This window comes from Corythoichthys intestinalis, unplaced genomic scaffold (assembly GCF_030265065.1).
Source record: "Corythoichthys intestinalis isolate RoL2023-P3 unplaced genomic scaffold, ASM3026506v1 HiC_scaffold_31, whole genome shotgun sequence".
Lineage (NCBI taxonomy): Eukaryota > Metazoa > Chordata > Actinopteri > Syngnathiformes > Syngnathidae > Corythoichthys > Corythoichthys intestinalis.
In genome coordinates this window covers 1,017,073-1,023,126 of record NW_026651600.1, presented here as the reverse complement: position 1 = coordinate 1,023,126, position 6,054 = coordinate 1,017,073, and positions in this window count along the sequence as shown.

Genomic DNA, 6,054 nt, shown 5'->3' with positions numbered 1-6,054 from the left:
AGTGTATTGTATCACAATCTAGTAGTTACATGTGGAAATTTGGTTCTAGGACATTTGATTTGAGCGCAATCCTCAAACTTAGGTCAAAAAAGCCATTTAAGCCTTTTCACAGTGAGATCTATGCGATATGGCCGAGAAATGTAATTTTGATGTTAACTCCCAAACCGCTGCGCAGAAGTCAACCAAACTTCACCCAATAGTGTATTGTATCACAATCTAGTAGTTACATTTGAAAATTTTGTTCTAGGACATTTTGTTTGAACGCAATCATCAAACTTAATTAAAAAAGTCATTTAAGCCTTTTCACAGTGAGATCTATGCGATATGGCCGAGAAATGTAATTTTGATGTTAACTCCCAAACCGCTGCGCAGAAGTCAACCAAACTTCACCCAATAGTGTATTGTATCACATTCTAGTAGTTACATTTGAAAATTTCGTTCTAGGACATTTGGTTTGAGCGCAATCATTAAACTTAGGTCAAAAAAGCCATTTAAGCCTTTTCACAGTGAGATCTATGCGATATGGCCGAGAAATGTAATTTTGATGTTAACTCCCAAACCGCTGCGCAGAAGTAAACCAAACTTCACCCATTAGTGTATTGTATCACAATCTAGTAGTTACATGTGGAAATTTGGTTCTAGGACATTTGATTTGAGCGCAATCCTCAAACTTAGGTCAAAAAAGCCATTTAAGCCTTTTCACAGTGAGATCTATGCGATATGGCCGAGAAATGTAATTTTGATGTTAACTCCCAAACCGCTGCGCAGAAGTCAACCAAACTTCACCCAATAGTGTATTGTATCACAATCTAGTAGTTACATTTAAAAATTTTGTTCTAGGACATTTTGTTTGAACGCAATCATCAAACTTAATTAAAAAAGTCATTTAAGCCTTTTCACAGTGAGATCTATGCGATATGGCCGAGAAATGTAATTTTGATGTTAACTCCCAAACCGCTGCGCAGAAGTCAACCAAACTTCACCCAATAGTGTATTGTATCACAATCTAGTAGTTACATTTGAAAATTTTGTTCTAGGACATTTTGTTCGAACGCAATCATCAAACTTAATTAAAAAAGTCATTTAAGCCTTTTCACAGTGAGATCTATGCGATATGGCCGAGAAATGTAATTTTGATGTTAACTCCCAAACCGCTGCGCAGAAGTCAACCAAACTTCACCCAATAGTGTATTGTATCACAATCTAGTAGTTACATTTGAAAATTTTGTTCTAGGACATTTTGTTTGAGCGCAATCCTCAAACTTAGGTCAAAAAAGCCATTTAAGCCTTTTCACAGTGAGATCTATGCGATATGGCCGAGAAATGTAATTTTGATGTTAACTCCCAAACCGCTGCGCAGAAGTAAACCAAACTTCACCCATTAGTGTATTGTATCACAATCTAGTAGTTACATGTGGAAATTTGGTTCTAGGACATTTGATTTGAGCGCAATCCTCAAACTTAGGTCAAAAAAGCCATTTAAGCCTTTTCACAGTGAGATCTATGCGATATGGCCGAGAAATGTAATTTTGATGTTAACTCCCAAACCGCTGCGCAGAAGTCAACCAAACTTCACCCAATAGTGTATTGTATCACAATCTAGTAGTTACATTTGAAATTTTTGTTCTAGGACATTTTGTTTGAACGCAATCATCAAACTTAATTAAAAAAGTCATTTAAGCCTTTTCACAGTGAGATCTATGCGATATGGCCGAGAAATGTAATTTTGATGTTAACTCCCAAACCGCTGCGCAGAAGTCAACCAAACTTCACCCATTAGTGTATTGTATCACAATCTAGTAGTTACATGTGGAAATTTGGTTATAGGACATTTGATTTGAGCGCAATCCTCAAACTTAGGTCAAAAAAGCCATTTAAGCCTTTTCACAGTGAGATCTATGCGATATGGCCGAGAAATGTAATTTTGATGTTAACTCCCAAACCGCTGCGCAGAAGTCAACCAAACTTCACCCAATAGTGTATTGTATCACAATCTAGTAGTTACATTTAAAAATTTTGTTCTAGGACATTTTGTTTGAACGCAATCATCAAACTTAATTAAAAAAGTCATTTAAGCCTTTTCACAGTGAGATCTATGCGATATGGCCGAGAAATGTAATTTTGATGTTAACTCCCAAACCGCTGCGCAGAAGTCAACCAAACTTCACCCATTAGTGTATTGTATCACAATCTAGTAGTTACATGTGGAAATTTGGTTATAGGACATTTGATTTGAGCGCAATCCTCAAACTTAGGTCAAAAAAGCCATTTAAGCCTTTTCACAGTGAGATCTATGCAATATGGCCGAGAAATGTAATTTTGATGTTAACTCCCAAACCGCTGCGCAGAAGTCAACCAAACTTCACCCATTAGTGTATTGTATCACAATCTAGTAGTTACATGTGGAAATTTGGTTCTAGGACATTTGATTTGAGCGCAATCCTCAAACTTAGGTCAAAAAAGCCATTTAAGCCTTTTCACAGTGAGATCTATGCGATATGGCCGAGAAATGTAATTTTGATGTTAACTCCAAAACCACTGCGCAGAAGTCAACCAAACTTCACCCAATAGTGTATTGTATCACATTCTAGTAGTTACATTTGAAAATTTCGTTCTAGGACATTTGGTTTGAGCGCAATCATTAAACTTAGGTCAAAAAAGCCATTTAAGCCTTTTCACAGTGAGATCTATGCGATATGGCCGAGAAATGTAATTTTGATGTTAACTCCCAAACCGCTGCGCAGAAGTCAACTAAACTTCACCCAATAGTGTATTGTATCACATTCTAGTAGTTACATTTGAAAATTTGGTTCTAGGACATTTGGTTTGAGCGCAATCATTAAACTTAATTAAAAAAGTCATTTAAGCCTTTTCACAGTGAGATCTATGCGATATGGCCGAGAAATGTAATTTTGATGTTAACTCCCAAACCGCTGCGCAGAAGTCAACCAAACTTCACCCAATAGTGTATTGTATCACATTCTAGTAGTTACATTTTAAAATGTCGTTCTAGGACATTTGGTTTGAGTGCAATTATTAAACTTAGGTCAAAAAAGCCATTTAAGCCTTTTCACAGTGAGATCTATGCGATATGGCCGAGAAATGTAATTTTGATGTTAACTCCCAAACCGCTGCGCAGAAGTAAACCAAACTTCACCCATTAGTGTATTGTATCACAATCTAGTAGTTACATGTGGAAATTTGGTTCTAGGACATTTGATTTGAGCGCAATCCTCAAACTTAGGTCAAAAAAGCCATTTAAGCCTTTTCACAGTGAGATCTATGCGATATGGCCGAGAAATGTAATTTTGATGTTAACTCCCAAACCGCTGCGCAGAAGTCAACCAAACTTCACCCAATAGTGTATTGTATCACATTCTAGTAGTTACATTTTAAAATGTCGTTCTAGGACATTTGGTTTGAGCGCAATTATTAAACTTAGGTCAAAAAAGCCATTTAAGCCTTTTCACAGTGAGATCTATGCGATATGGCCGAGAAATGTAATTTTGATGTTAACTCCCAAACCGCTGCGCAGAAGTAAACCAAACTTCACCCATTAGTGTATTGTATCACAATCTAGTAGTTACATGTGGAAATTTGGTTCTAGGACATTTGATTTGAGCGCAATCCTCAAACTTAGGTCAAAAAAGCCATTTAAGCCTTTTCACAGTGAGATCTATGCGATATGGCCGAGAAATGTAATTTTGATGTTAACTCCCAAACCGCTGCGCAGAAGTCAACCAAACTTCACCCAATAGTGTATTGTATCACAATCTAGTAGTTACATTTAAAAATTTTGTTCTAGGACATTTTGTTTGAACGCAATCATCAAACTTAATTAAAAAAGTCATTTAAGCCTTTTCACAGTGAGATCTATGCGATATGGCCGAGAAATGTAATTTTGATGTTAACTCCCAAACCGCTGCGCAGAAGTCAACCAAACTTCACCCAATAGTGTATTGTATCACATTCTAGTAGTTACATTTGAAAATGTGGTTCTAGGACATTTGGTTTGAGCGCAATCATTAAACTTAATTAAAAAAGTCATTTAAGCCTTTTCACAGTGAGATCTATGCGATATGGCCGAGAAATGTAATTTTGATGTTAACTCCCAAACCGCTGCGCAGAAGTCAACAAAACTTCACCCAATAGTGTATTTTATCACAATCTAGTAGTTACATTTGGAAATTTAGTTCTAGGACATTTGATTTGAGCGCAATCTTCAAACTTAATTAAAAAAAGTCATTTAAGCCTTTTCACAGTGAGATCTATGCGATATGGCCGAGAAATGTAATTTTGATGTTCACTCCCAAACCGCTGCGCAGAAGTCAACCAAACTTCAACCATTAGTGTATTGTATCACAATCTAGTAGTTACATGTGGAAATTTGGTTCTAGGACATTTGATTTGAGCGCAATCCTCAAACTTAGGTCAAAAAAGCCATTTAAGCCTTTTCACAGTGAGATCTATGCGATATGGCCGAGAAATGTAATTTTGATGTTAACTCCCAAACCGCTGCGCAGAAGTCAACCAAACTTCACCCAATAGTGTATTGTATCACATTCTAGTAGTTACATTTTAAAATGTCGTTCTAGGACATTTGGTTTGAGCGCAATTATTAAACTTAGGTCAAAAAAGCCATTTAAGCCTTTTCACAGTGAGATCTATGCGATATGGCCGAGAAATGTAATTTTGATGTTAACTCCCAAACCGCTGCGCAGAAGTAAACCAAACTTCACCCATTAGTGTATTGTATCACAATCTAGTAGTTACATGTGGAAATTTGGTTCTAGGACATTTGATTTGAGCGCAATCCTCAAACTTAGGTCAAAAAAGCCATTTAAGCCTTTTCACAGTGAGATCTATGCGATATGGCCGAGAAATGTAATTTTGATGTTAACTCCCAAACCGCTGCGCAGAAGTCAACCAAACTTCACCCAATAGTGTATTGTATCACAATCTAGTAGTTACATTTGAAAATTTTGTTCTAGGACATTTTGTTTGAACGCAATCATCAAACTTAATTAAAAAAGTCATTTAAGCCTTTTCACAGTGAGATCTATGCGATATGGCCGAGAAATGTAATTTTGATGTTAACTCCCAAACCGCTGCGCAGAAGTCAACCAAACTTCACCCAATAGTGTATTGTATCACATTCTAGTAGTTACATTTGAAAATTTGGTTCTAGGACATTTGGTTTGAGCGCAATCATTAAACTTAGGTCAAAAAAACCATTTAAGCCTTTTCACAGTGAGATCTATGCGATATGGCCGAGAAATGTAATTTTGATGTTAACTCCCAAACCGCTGCGCAGAAGTCAACTAAACTTCACCCAATAGTGTATTGTATCACAATCTAGTAGTTACATTTGGAAATTTAGTTCTAGGACATTTGATTTGAGCGCAATCTTCAAACTTAATTAAAAAAAGTCATTTAAGCCTTTTCACAGTGAGATCTATGCGATATGGCCGAGAAATGTAATTTTGATGTTCACTCCCAAACCGCTGCGCAGAAGTCAACCAAACTTCAACCATTAGTGTATTGTATCACAATCTAGTAGTTACATGTGGAAATTTGGTTTTAGGACATTTGATTTGAGCGCAATCCTCAAACTTAGGTCAAAAAAGCCATTTAAGCCTTTTCACAGTGAGATCTATGCGATATGGCCGAGAAATGTAATTTTGATGTTAACTCCCAAACCGCTGCGCAGAAGTCAACCAAACTTCACCCAATAGTGTATTGTATCACAATCTAGTAGTTACATTTGAAATTTTTGTTCTAGGACATTTTGTTTGAACGCAATCATCAAACTTAATTAAAAAAGTCATTTAAGCCTTTTCACAGTGAGATCTATGCGATATGGCCGAGAAATGTAATTTTGATGTTAACTCCCAAACCGCTGCGCAGAAGTCAACCAAACTTCACCCATTAGTGTATTGTATCACAATCTAGTAGTTACATGTGGAAATTTGGTTATAGGACATTTGATTTGAGCGCAATCCTCAAACTTAGGTCAAAAAAGCCATTTAAGCCTTTTCACAGTGAGATCTATGC